At 47.1% G+C, this 13,435-nt stretch overlaps 1 protein-coding gene across 1 annotated transcript in view; it reads left to right on the plus strand.

Annotated features, from left to right (window-relative positions):
• LOC132389992 (alpha-1-antiproteinase-like) overlaps positions 1–13,435 on the plus strand; it is a 129,852-nt gene that overhangs the window by 82,707 nt on the left and 33,710 nt on the right. The gene's annotated exons all lie outside the window — the stretch shown is intronic.

A 13,435-nucleotide genomic window follows, 5' to 3' on the forward strand; every position in this document is an offset into this window, starting at 1 on the left:
CTGTACTGTCTGTGTTCTATCTGAAGGACCTGTTCAGGGTCTGCACTGTCCCTGTTCTATCAGAAGGACCTGTTCAAGGTCTCTACTGTCTGCGTTCTATCTGAAGGAGCTTTTCTTGTGTTGTACTGTCTGTGTTCTATCTGAAGGACCTGTTCAGGGTCTGTACTGTCTGGGTTGTCCCTGAAGGACTGTTCAGGGTCTGCACTGTCTGTGTTCTATCTGAAGGACCTGTTCAGGGTCTGTACTGTCTGGGTTCTATCTGAAGGACCTGTTCAGGGTCTGTACTGTCTGGGTTGTACATGAAAGACTGTTCAGGGTCTGTACTGTCTGTGTTCTATCTGAAGGACCTGTTCAGGGTCTGAACTGTCTGGGTTGTACATGAAAGACTGTTCAGGGTCTGTACTGTCTGTGTTCTATCTGAAGGACCTGTTCAGGGTCTGTACTGTCTGTGTTCTATCTGAAGATCCTGTTCAGGGTCTGTACAGTCGGTGTTCTATCTGAAGGACCTGTTCAGGGTCTGTACTGTCTGTGTTCTACCTGAAAGACTGCTCACGGTCTGTACTATCTCTGTTGTATCTGAAGTACCTGTTCAGGCTATGTACTGTCTGTGTTCTATCTGAAGGACCTGTTCAGGGTCTGTACTGTCTGTGTTCTACCTGAAAGACTGCTCACGGTCTGTACCTCCTCTGTTGTATCTGAAGGACCTGTTCAGGGTTTGTACTGTCTGTGTTCTATCTGAAGGACCTGATCAGGGTCTGTACTGTCTGTGTTCTATCTGAAGGACCTGTTGTTGTGCTGCACTGTCTGTGTTCTATCTGAAGGACCTGTTCAGGGTCTGGACTGTCTGGTTATATATGAAGGACCTGTTCCGGGTCTGTATTGTCTGTGCTCTACCTGAAGGACCTGTTCTTGTGCTGCACTGTCTGTGCTCTATCTGAAGGACCTGTTCAGGGTTTGTACTGTCTGTGTTCTATCTGAAGGACCTGTTCAGGGTCTGGACTGTCTGGTTATATATGAAGGACCTGTTCCGGGTCTGTATTGTCTGTGCTCTATCTGAAGGACCTGTTCAGGGGCTGTACTGTCTGGGTTGTCCCTGAAGGACTGTACAGGGTCTGCACTGTCTGTGTTCTATCTGAAGGACCTGTTCAGGGTCTGTACTGTCTGGGTTCTATCTGAAGGACCTGTTCAGGGTCTGTACTGTCTGTGTTCTACCTGAAGGACTGTTCAGGGTCTGTACTGTCTGTGTTCTATCTGAAGGAGTGTTCAGCGTCTGTACTGTCTGTGTTCTATCTGAAGATCCTGTTCAGGGTCTGTACAGTCGGTGTTCTATCTGAAGGACCTGTTCAGGGTCTGTACTGTCTGTGTTCTACCTGAAAGACTGCTCACGGTCTGTACTATCTCTGTTGTATCTGAAGTACCTGTTCAGGGTATGTACTGTCTGTGTTCTATCTGAAGGACCTGTTCAGGGTCTGTACTGTCTGTGTTCTACCTGAAAGACTGCTCACGGTCTGTACTACCTCTGTTGTATCTGAAGGACCTGTTCAGGGTTTGTACTGTCTGTGTTCTATCTGAAGGACCTGATCAGGGTCTGTACTGTCTGTGTTCTATCTGAAGGACCTGTTCAGGGTATGTACTGTGTGTGTTCTATCTGAAGGACCTGTTCAGGGTCTGGACTGTCTGGTTATATATGAAGGACCTGTTCCGGGTCTGTATTGTCTGTGCTCTATCTGAAGGACCTGTTCTTGTGCTGCACTGTCTGTGTTCTATCTGAAGGACCTGTTCAGGGTCTATACTGTCTGTGTTATATATGAAGGACCTGATCAGGGTCTGTACTGTCTGTGCTCTATCTGAAGGACCTGTTCTTGTGCTGTACTGTCTGTGTTCTATCTGAAGGACCTGTTCAGGGTCTGTACTGTCTGTGTTCTATCTGAAGGTCCTGTTCTTGTGCTGCACTGTCTGTGTTCTATCTGAAGGACCTGTTCAGGGTCTGTACTGTCTGTGCTCTATCTGAAGGACCTGTTCTTGTGCTGTACTGTGTTCTATCTGAAGGACCTGTTCAGGGTCTGTACTGTCTGTGTTATATATGAAGGACCTGATCAGGGTCTGTACTGTCTGTGCTCTATCTGAAGGACCTGTTCTTGTGCTGTACTGTCTGTGTTCTATCTGAAGGACCTGTTCAGGGTCTGCACTGTCCGTGGTCTATCTGAAGGACTCTTCAGGGTCTGTACTGTCTGTGTTCTATCTGAAGGAGTGTTCAGGGTCTGTACTGTCTGTGTTCTATCTGAAGGACCTGTTCAGGGTCTGTACTGTCTGGGTTGTACCTGAAGGACTGTTCAGAGTCTGTACTGTCTGTGTTCTATCTGAAGGACCTGTTCAGGGTCTGAACTGTCTGTGTTCTAACTGAAGGAGTGTTCAGGGTCTGTACTGTCTGTGTTCTATCTGAAGGAGTGTTCAGGGTCTGGACTGTCTGTGTTCTATCTGAAGGACCTGTTCAGGGTCTGAACTGTCTGTGTTCTATCTGAAGGAGTGTTCAGGGTCTGTACTGTCTGTGTTCTATCTGAAGGACTGTTCAGAGTCTGTACTGTCTGTGTTCTATCTGAAGGACCTGTTCAGCGTCTGAACTGTCTGTGTTCTATCTGAAGGAGTGTTCAGGGTCTGTACTGTCTGTATTCTATCTAAAGGACTGTTCAGAGTCTGTACTGTCTGTGTTCTATCTGAAGGACCGGTTCAGCGTCTGTACTAACTGTGTTCTATCTGTAGGTCCTGTTCAGGGTCTGTACAGTCGGTGTTCTATCTGAAGGACCTGTTCAGGGTCTGTACTGTCTGTGTTCTACCTGAAAGACTGTTCACGGTCTGTACTATCTCCGTTCTATCTGAAGGACCTGTTCAGGGTCTGTACTGTCTGTGTTCTATCTGAAGGAGTGTTCAAGGTCTGTACTGTCTGTGTTCTATCTGAGGGACCTGTTCAGCAGCTGTACTGTCTGTCTTCTATCTGAAGGACCTGTTCTTGTGCTGTACTGTCTGTCTTCTATCTGAAGGACCTTTTCTTGTGTTATACTGTCTGTGTTCTATCTGAAGGAGCTGTTCAGGGTCTGTACTGTCTGCGTTCTATCTGAAGGACCTTTTCTTGTGTTATACTGTCTGTGTTCTATCTGAAGGAGCTGTTCAGGGGCTGTACTGTCTGGGTTCTATCTGAAGGACCTGTTCAGGGTCTGTACTGTCTGCGTTGCACCTGAAGGACTGTTCAGGGTCTGTACTGTCTGTGTACTATCTGAAGAACCTGTTCAGGGTCAGAACTGTCTGTGTTCTATCTGAAGGAGTGTTCAGCGTCTGTACTGTCTGTGTTCTATCTGAAGGTCCTGTTCAGGGTCTGTACAGTCGGTGTTCTATCTGATGGACCTGTTCAGGGTCTGTACTGTCTGTGTTCTACCTGAAAGACTGTTCACGGTCTGTACTATCTCTGTTGTATCTGAAGTACCTGTTCAGGGTATGTACTGTCTGTGTTCTATCTGAAGTACCTGTTCAGGGTCTGTACTGTGTGTGTTCTATCTGAAGGACCTGTTCAGGCTTTGTACTGTCTGTGTTCTATCTGAAGGACCTGATCAGGGTCTGTACTGTCTGTGTTCTATCTGAAGGACCTGTTCAGGGTATGTATTGTCTGTGCTCTGTCTGAAGGACCTGTTCTTGTGCTGCACTGTCTGTGTTCTATCTGAAGGACCTGTTCAGGGGCTGTACTGTCTGGGTTGTCCCTGAAGGACTGTACAGGGTCTGCACTGTCTGTGTTCTATCTGAAGGACCTGTTCAGGGTCTGTACTGTCTGGGTTCTATCTGAAGGACCTGTTCAGGGTCTGTACTGTCTGTGTTCTACCTGAAGGACTGTTCAGGGTCTGTACTGTCTGTGTTCTATCTGAAGGACCTGTTCAGGGTCTGAACTGTCTGTGTTCTATCTGAAGGAGTGCTCAGCATCTGTACTGTCTGTGTTCTATCTGAAGATCCTGTTCAGGGTCTGTACAGTCGGTGTTCTATCTGAAGGACCTGTTCAGGGTCTGTACTGTCTGTGTTCTACCTGAAAGACTGTTCACGGTCTGTACTATCTCTGTTGTATCTGAAGTACCTGTTCAGGGTATGTACTGTCTGTGTTCTATCTGAAGGACCTGTTCAGGGTTTGTACTGTCTGTGTTCTATCTGAAGGACCTGATCAGGGTCTGTACTGTCTGTGTTCTATCTGAAGGACCTGTTCAGGGTATGTACTGTGTTTGTTCTATCTGAAGGACCTGTTCAGGGTCTGGACTGTCTGTGTTCTATCTGAAGGACTGTTCAGGGTCTGTACTGTCTGAGTTCTATCTGAAGGACTGTTCAGGGTCTGCACTGTCTGTGTTCTATCTGAAGGACCTGTTCAGGGTCTGTACTGTCTGGGTTCTATCTGAAGGACCTGTTCAGGGTCTGTACTGTCTGGGTTGTACATGAAAGACTGTTCAGGGTCTGTACTGTCTGTGTTCTATCTGAAGGACCTGTTCAGGGTCTGAACTGTCTGGGTTGTACATGAAAGACTGTTCAGGGTCTGTACTGTCTGTGTTCTATCTGAAGGACCTGTTCAGGGTCTGTACAGTCGGTGTTCTATCTGAAGGACCTGTTCAGGGTCTGTACTGTCTGTGTTCTATCTGAAGGACCTGTTCAGGGTCTGTACTGTCTGTGTTCTATCTGTAGGACCTGTTCAGGGTATGTACTGTCTGTGTTCTATCTGAAGGACCTGTTCAGGGTTTGTACTGTCTGTGTTCTATCTGAAGGACCTGTTCAGGGTTTGTACTGTCTGTGTTCTATCTGAAGGACCTGTTGTTCTGCTGCTCTGCCTCTGTTCTACCTGAAGGACCTGTCAGGGTCTGCACTGTCCCTGTTCTATCAGAAGGACCTGTTCAGGGTCTCTACTGTCTGCGTTCTATCTGAAGGATCTTCTCTTGTGTTGTACTGTCTGTGTTATATCTGAAGGACCTGTTCAGAGTCTGTACTGTCTGTGTTCTATCTGAAGGACCTGTTCAGGGTCTGCACTGTCCCTGTTCTATCAGAAGGACCTGTTCAAGGTCTCTACTGTCTGCGTTCTATCTGAAGGAGCTTTTCTTGTGTTGTACTGTCTGTGTTCTATCTGAAGGACCTGTTCAGGGTCTGTACTGTCTGGGTTGTCCCTGAAGGACTGTTCAGGGTCTGCACTGTCTGTGTTCTATCTGAAGGACCTGTTCAGGGTCTGTACTGTCTGGGTTCTATCTGAAGGACCTGTTCAGGGTCTGTACTGTCTGGGTTGTACATGAAAGACTGTTCAGGGTCTGTACTGTCTGTGTTCTATCTGAAGGACCTGTTCAGGGTCTGAACTGTCTGGGTTGTACATGAAAGACTGTTCAGGGTCTGTACTGTCTGTGTTCTATCTGAAGGACCTGTTCAGGGTCTGTACTGTCTGTGTTCTATCTGAAGATCCTGTTCAGGGTCTGTACAGTCGGTGTTCTATCTGAAGGACCTGTTCAGGGTCTGTACTGTCTGTGTTCTACCTGAAAGACTGCTCACGGTCTGTACTATCTCTGTTGTATCTGAAGTACCTGTTCAGGCTATGTACTGTCTGTGTTCTATCTGAAGGACCTGTTCAGGGTCTGTACTGTCTGTGTTCTACCTGAAAGACTGCTCACGGTCTGTACCTCCTCTGTTGTATCTGAAGGACCTGTTCAGGGTTTGTACTGTCTGTGTTCTATCTGAAGGACCTGATCAGGGTCTGTACTGTCTGTGTTCTATCTGAAGGACCTGTTGTTGTGCTGCACTGTCTGTGTTCTATCTGAAGGACCTGTTCAGGGTCTGGACTGTCTGGTTATATATGAAGGACCTGTTCCGGGTCTGTATTGTCTGTGCTCTACCTGAAGGACCTGTTCTTGTGCTGCACTGTCTGCGCTCTATCTGAAGGACCTGTTCAGGGTTTGTACTGTCTGTGTTCTATCTGAAGGACCTGTTCAGGGTCTGGACTGTCTGGTTATATATGAAGGACCTGTTCCGGGTCTGTATTGTCTGTGCTCTATCTGAAGGACCTGTTCAGGGGCTGTACTGTCTGGGTTGTCCCTGAAGGACTGTACAGGGTCTGCACTGTCTGTGTTCTATCTGAAGGACCTGTTCAGGGTCTGTACTGTCTGGGTTCTATCTGAAGGACCTGTTCAGGGTCTGTACTGTCTGTGTTCTACCTGAAGGACTGTTCAGGGTCTGTACTGTCTGTGTTCTATCTGAAGGAGTGTTCAGCGTCTGTACTGTCTGTGTTCTATCTGAAGATCCTGTTCAGGGTCTGTACAGTCGGTGTTCTATCTGAAGGACCTGTTCAGGGTCTGTACTGTCTGTGTTCTACCTGAAAGACTGCTCACGGTCTGTACTATCTCTGTTGTATCTGAAGTACCTGTTCAGGGTATGTACTGTCTGTGTTCTATCTGAAGGACCTGTTCAGGGTCTGTACTGTCTGTGTTCTACCTGAAAGACTGCTCACGGTCTGTACTACCTCTGTTGTATCTGAAGGACCTGTTCAGGGTTTGTACTGTCTGTGTTCTATCTGAAGGACCTGATCAGGGTCTGTACTGTCTGTGTTCTATCTGAAGGACCTGTTCAGGGTATGTACTGTGTGTGTTCTATCTGAAGGACCTGTTCAGGGTCTGGACTGTCTGGTTATATATGAAGGACCTGTTCCGGGTCTGTATTGTCTGTGCTCTATCTGAAGGACCTGTTCTTGTGCTGCACTGTCTGTGTTCTATCTGAAGGACCTGTTCAGGGTCTATACTGTCTGTGTTATATATGAAGGACCTGATCAGGGTCTGTACTGTCTGTGCTCTATCTGAAGGACCTGTTCTTGTGCTGTACTGTCTGTGTTCTATCTGAAGGACCTGTTCAGGGTCTGTACTGTCTGTGTTCTATCTGAAGGTCCTGTTCTTGTGCTGCACTGTCTGTGTTCTATCTGAAGGACCTGTTCAGGGTCTGTACTGTCTGTGCTCTATCTGAAGGACCTGTTCTTGTGCTGTACTGTGTTCTATCTGAAGGACCTGTTCAGGGTCTGTACTGTCTGTGTTATATATGAAGGACCTGATCAGGGTCTGTACTGTCTGTGCTCTATCTGAAGGACCTGTTCTTGTGCTGTACTGTCTGTGTTCTATCTGAAGGACCTGTTCAGGGTCTGCACTGTCCGTGGTCTATCTGAAGGACTCTTCAGGGTCTGTACTGTCTGTGTTCTATCTGAAGGAGTGTTCAGGGTCTGTACTGTCTGTGTTCTATCTGAAGGACCTGTTCAGGGTCTGTACTGTCTGGGTTGTACCTGAAGGACTGTTCAGAGTCTGTACTGTCTGTGTTCTATCTGAAGGACCTGTTCAGGGTCTGAACTGTCTGTGTTCTAACTGAAGGAGTGTTCAGGGTCTGTACTGTCTGTGTTCTATCTGAAGGAGTGTTCAGGGTCTGGACTGTCTGTGTTCTATCTGAAGGACCTGTTCAGGGTCTGAACTGTCTGTGTTCTATCTGAAGGAGTGTTCAGGGTCTGTACTGTCTGTGTTCTATCTGAAGGACTGTTCAGAGTCTGTACTGTCTGTGTTCTATCTGAAGGACCTGTTCAGCGTCTGAACTGTCTGTGTTCTATCTGAAGGAGTGTTCAGGGTCTGTACTGTCTGTATTCTATCTAAAGGACTGTTCAGAGTCTGTACTGTCTGTGTTCTATCTGAAGGACCGGTTCAGCGTCTGTACTAACTGTGTTCTATCTGTAGGTCCTGTTCAGGGTCTGTACAGTCGGTGTTCTATCTGAAGGACCTGTTCAGGGTCTGTACTGTCTGTGTTCTACCTGAAAGACTGTTCACGGTCTGTACTATCTCCGTTCTATCTGAAGGACCTGTTCAGGGTCTGTACTGTCTGTGTTCTATCTGAAGGAGTGTTCAAGGTCTGTACTGTCTGTGTTCTATCTGAGGGACCTGTTCAGCAGCTGTACTGTCTGTCTTCTATCTGAAGGACCTGTTCTTGTGCTGTACTGTCTGTCTTCTATCTGAAGGACCTTTTCTTGTGTTATACTGTCTGTGTTCTATCTGAAGGAGCTGTTCAGGGTCTGTACTGTCTGCGTTCTATCTGAAGGACCTTTTCTTGTGTTATACTGTCTGTGTTCTATCTGAAGGAGCTGTTCAGGGGCTGTACTGTCTGGGTTCTATCTGAAGGACCTGTTCAGGGTCTGTACTGTCTGCGTTGCACCTGAAGGACTGTTCAGGGTCTGTACTGTCTGTGTACTATCTGAAGAACCTGTTCAGGGTCAGAACTGTCTGTGTTCTATCTGAAGGAGTGTTCAGCGTCTGTACTGTCTGTGTTCTATCTGAAGGTCCTGTTCAGGGTCTGTACAGTCGGTGTTCTATCTGATGGACCTGTTCAGGGTCTGTACTGTCTGTGTTCTACCTGAAAGACTGTTCACGGTCTGTACTATCTCTGTTGTATCTGAAGTACCTGTTCAGGGTATGTACTGTCTGTGTTCTATCTGAAGTACCTGTTCAGGGTCTGTACTGTGTGTGTTCTATCTGAAGGACCTGTTCAGGCTTTGTACTGTCTGTGTTCTATCTGAAGGACCTGATCAGGGTCTGTACTGTCTGTGTTCTATCTGAAGGACCTGTTCAGGGTATGTATTGTCTGTGCTCTGTCTGAAGGACCTGTTCTTGTGCTGCACTGTCTGTGTTCTATCTGAAGGACCTGTTCAGGGGCTGTACTGTCTGGGTTGTCCCTGAAGGACTGTACAGGGTCTGCACTGTCTGTGTTCTATCTGAAGGACCTGTTCAGGGTCTGTACTGTCTGGGTTCTATCTGAAGGACCTGTTCAGGGTCTGTACTGTCTGTGTTCTACCTGAAGGACTGTTCAGGGTCTGTACTGTCTGTGTTCTATCTGAAGGACCTGTTCAGGGTCTGAACTGTCTGTGTTCTATCTGAAGGAGTGCTCAGCATCTGTACTGTCTGTGTTCTATCTGAAGATCCTGTTCAGGGTCTGTACAGTCGGTGTTCTATCTGAAGGACCTGTTCAGGGTCTGTACTGTCTGTGTTCTACCTGAAAGACTGTTCACGGTCTGTACTATCTCTGTTGTATCTGAAGTACCTGTTCAGGGTATGTACTGTCTGTGTTCTATCTGAAGGACCTGTTCAGGGTTTGTACTGTCTGTGTTCTATCTGAAGGACCTGATCAGGGTCTGTACTGTCTGTGTTCTATCTGAAGGACCTGTTCAGGGTATGTACTGTGTTTGTTCTATCTGAAGGACCTGTTCAGGGTCTGGACTGTCTGTGTTCTATCTGAAGGACTGTTCAGGGTCTGTACTGTCTGAGTTCTATCTGAAGGACTGTTCAGGGTCTGTACTGTCTTAGTTCTATGTGAAGGACTGTTCAGGGTCTGTACTGTCTGAGTTCTATCTGAAGGACCTGTTCAGTGTCTGTACTGTCTGGGTTCTATCTGAAGGACCTGTTCAGGGTCTGTACAGTCTATGTTCTATCTGAAGGACCTGTTCAGCATCTGTACTGTCTGTGTTCTATCTGATGGACCTGTTCAGGGTCTGTACAGTCTGGGTTCTATCTGAAGGACCTGTTCAGGGTCTGTACTGTCTGGGTTATACATGAAAGACTGTTCAGGGTCTGTACTGTCTGTGTTCTATCTGAAGGACCTGTCAGGGTCTGAACTGTCTGTGTTCTATCTGAAGGACCTGTTCAGGGTCTGTACAGTCGGTGTTCTATCTGAAGGACCTGTTCAGGGTCTGTACTGTCTGTGTTCTATCTGAAGGATCTGTTCAGGGTCTGTACTGTCTGTGTTCTACCTGAAAGACTGTTCACGGTCTGTACTATCTCTGTTGTATCTGAAGGACCTGTTCAGGGTCTGTACTGTCTGTGTTCTAACTGAAAGACTGTTCACGGTCTGTACTATCTCTGTTGTATCTGAAGGACCTGTTCAGGGTCTGCACTGTCTGTGTTCTATCTGTAGGACCTGTTCAGGGTATGTACTGTCTGTGTTCTATCTGAAGGACCTGTTCAGGGTCTGTACTGTCTGGGTTGTACCTGAAGGACTGTTCAGAGTCTGTACTGTCTGTGTTCTATCTGAAGGACCTGTTCAGGGTCTGAACTGTCTGTGTTCTAACTGAAGGAGTGTTCAGGGTCTGTACTGTCTGTGTTCTATCTGAAGGAGTGTTCAGGGTCTGGACTGTCTGTGTTCTATCTGAAGGACCTGTTCAGGGTCTGAACTGTCTGTGTTCTATCTGAAGGAGTGTTCAGGGTCTGTACTGTCTGTGTTCTATCTGAAGGACTGTTCAGAGTCTGTACTGTCTGTGTTCTATCTGAAGGACCTGTTCAGCGTCTGAACTGTCTGTGTTCTATCTGAAGGAGTGTTCAGGGTCTGTACTGTCTGTATTCTATCTAAAGGACTGTTCAGAGTCTGTACTGTCTGTGTTCTATCTGAAGGACCGGTTCAGCGTCTGTACTAACTGTGTTCTATCTGTAGGTCCTGTTCAGGGTCTGTACAGTCGGTGTTCTATCTGAAGGACCTGTTCAGGGTCTGTACTGTCTGTGTTCTACCTGAAAGACTGTTCACGGTCTGTACTATCTCCGTTCTATCTGAAGGACCTGTTCAGGGTCTGTACTGTCTGTGTTCTATCTGAAGGAGTGTTCAAGGTCTGTACTGTCTGTGTTCTATCTGAGGGACCTGTTCAGCAGCTGTACTGTCTGTCTTCTATCTGAAGGACCTGTTCTTGTGCTGTACTGTCTGTCTTCTATCTGAAGGACCTTTTCTTGTGTTATACTGTCTGTGCTCTATCTGAAGGAGCTGTTCAGGGTCTGTACTGTCTGCGTTCTATCTGAAGGACCTTTTCTTGTGTTATACTGTCTGTGTTCTATCTGAAGGAGCTGTTCAGGGGCTGTACTGTCTGGGTTCTATCTGAAGGACCTGTTCAGGGTCTGTACTGTCTGCGTTGCACCTGAAGGACTGTTCAGGGTCTGTACTGTCTGTGTACTATCTGAAGGACCTGTTGTTGTGCTGCACTGTCTGTGTTCTATCTGAAGGACCTGTTCAGGGTCTGGACTGTCTGGTTATATATGAAGGACCTGTTCCGGGTCTGTATTGTCTGTGCTCTACCTGAAGGACCTGTTCTTGTGCTGCACTGTCTGTGCTCTATCTGAAGGACCTGTTCAGGGTTTGTACTGTCTGTGTTCTATCTGAAGGACCTGTTCAGGGTCTGGACTGTCTGGTTATATATGAAGGACCTGTTCCGGGTCTGTATTGTCTGTGCTCTATCTGAAGGACCTGTTCAGGGGCTGTACTGTCTGGGTTGTCCCTGAAGGACTGTACAGGGTCTGCACTGTCTGTGTTCTATCTGAAGGACCTGTTCAGGGTCTGTACTGTCTGGGTTCTATCTGAAGGACCTGTTCAGGGTCTGTACTGTCTGTGTTCTACCTGAAGGACTGTTCAGGGTCTGTACTGTCTGTGTTCTATCTGAAGGAGTGTTCAGCGTCTGTACTGTCTGTGTTCTATCTGAAGATCCTGTTCAGGGTCTGTACAGTCGGTGTTCTATCTGAAGGACCTGTTCAGGGTCTGTACTGTCTGTGTTCTACCTGAAAGACTGCTCACGGTCTGTACTATCTCTGTTGTATCTGAAGTACCTGTTCAGGGTATGTACTGTCTGTGTTCTATCTGAAGGACCTGTTCAGGGTCTGTACTGTCTGTGTTCTACCTGAAAGACTGCTCACGGTCTGTACTACCTCTGTTGTATCTGAAGGACCTGTTCAGGGTTTGTACTGTCTGTGTTCTATCTGAAGGACCTGATCAGGGTCTGTACTGTCTGTGTTCTATCTGAAGGACCTGTTCAGGGTATGTACTGTGTGTGTTCTATCTGAAGGACCTGTTCAGGGTCTGGACTGTCTGGTTATATATGAAGGACCTGTTCCGGGTCTGTATTGTCTGTGCTCTATCTGAAGGACCTGTTCTTGTGCTGCACTGTCTGTGTTCTATCTGAAGGACCTGTTCAGGGTCTATACTGTCTGTGTTATATATGAAGGACCTGATCAGGGTCTGTACTGTCTGTGCTCTATCTGAAGGACCTGTTCTTGTGCTGTACTGTCTGTGTTCTATCTGAAGGACCTGTTCAGGGTCTGTACTGTCTGTGTTCTATCTGAAGGTCCTGTTCTTGTGCTGCACTGTCTGTGTTCTATCTGAAGGACCTGTTCAGGGTCTGTACTGTCTGTGCTCTATCTGAAGGACCTGTTCTTGTGCTGTACTGTGTTCTATCTGAAGGACCTGTTCAGGGTCTGTACTGTCTGTGTTATATATGAAGGACCTGATCAGGGTCTGTACTGTCTGTGCTCTATCTGAAGGACCTGTTCTTGTGCTGTACTGTCTGTGTTCTATCTGAAGGACCTGTTCAGGGTCTGCACTGTCCGTGGTCTATCTGAAGGACTCTTCAGGGTCTGTACTGTCTGTGTTCTATCTGAAGGAGTGTTCAGGGTCTGTACTGTCTGTGTTCTATCTGAAGGACCTGTTCAGGGTCTGTACTGTCTGGGTTGTACCTGAAGGACTGTTCAGAGTCTGTACTGTCTGTGTTCTATCTGAAGGACCTGTTCAGGGTCTGAACTGTCTGTGTTCTAACTGAAGGAGTGTTCAGGGTCTGTACTGTCTGTGTTCTATCTGAAGGAGTGTTCAGGGTCTGGACTGTCTGTGTTCTATCTGAAGGACCTGTTCAGGGTCTGAACTGTCTGTGTTCTATCTGAAGGAGTGTTCAGGGTCTGTACTGTCTGTGTTCTATCTGAAGGACTGTTCAGAGTCTGTACTGTCTGTGTTCTATCTGAAGGACCTGTTCAGCGTCTGAACTGTCTGTGTTCTATCTGAAGGAGTGTTCAGGGTCTGTACTGTCTGTATTCTATCTAAAGGACTGTTCAGAGTCTGTACTGTCTGTGTTCTATCTGAAGGACCGGTTCAGCGTCTGTACTAACTGTGTTCTATCTGTAGGTCCTGTTCAGGGTCTGTACAGTCGGTGTTCTATCTGAAGGACCTGTTCAGGGTCTGTACTGTCTGTGTTCTACCTGAAAGACTGTTCACGGTCTGTACTATCTCCGTTCTATCTGAAGGACCTGTTCAGGGTCTGTACTGTCTGTGTTCTATCTGAAGGAGTGTTCAAGGTCTGTACTGTCTGTGTTCTATCTGAGGGACCTGTTCAGCAGCTGTACTGTCTGTCTTCTATCTGAAGGACCTGTTCTTGTGCTGTACTGTCTGTCTTCTATCTGAAGGACCTTTTCTTGTGTTATACTGTCTGTGTTCTATCTGAAGGAGCTGTTCAGGGTCTGTACTGTCTGCGTTCTATCTGAAGGACCTTTTCTTGTGTTATACTGTCTGTGTTCTATCTGAAGGAGCTGTTCAGGGGCTGTACTGTCTGGGTTCTATCTGAAGGACC

Source organism: Hypanus sabinus, chromosome 2 (assembly GCF_030144855.1).
Source record: "Hypanus sabinus isolate sHypSab1 chromosome 2, sHypSab1.hap1, whole genome shotgun sequence".
NCBI classification, from domain to species: Eukaryota; Metazoa; Chordata; class Chondrichthyes; order Myliobatiformes; family Dasyatidae; genus Hypanus; species Hypanus sabinus.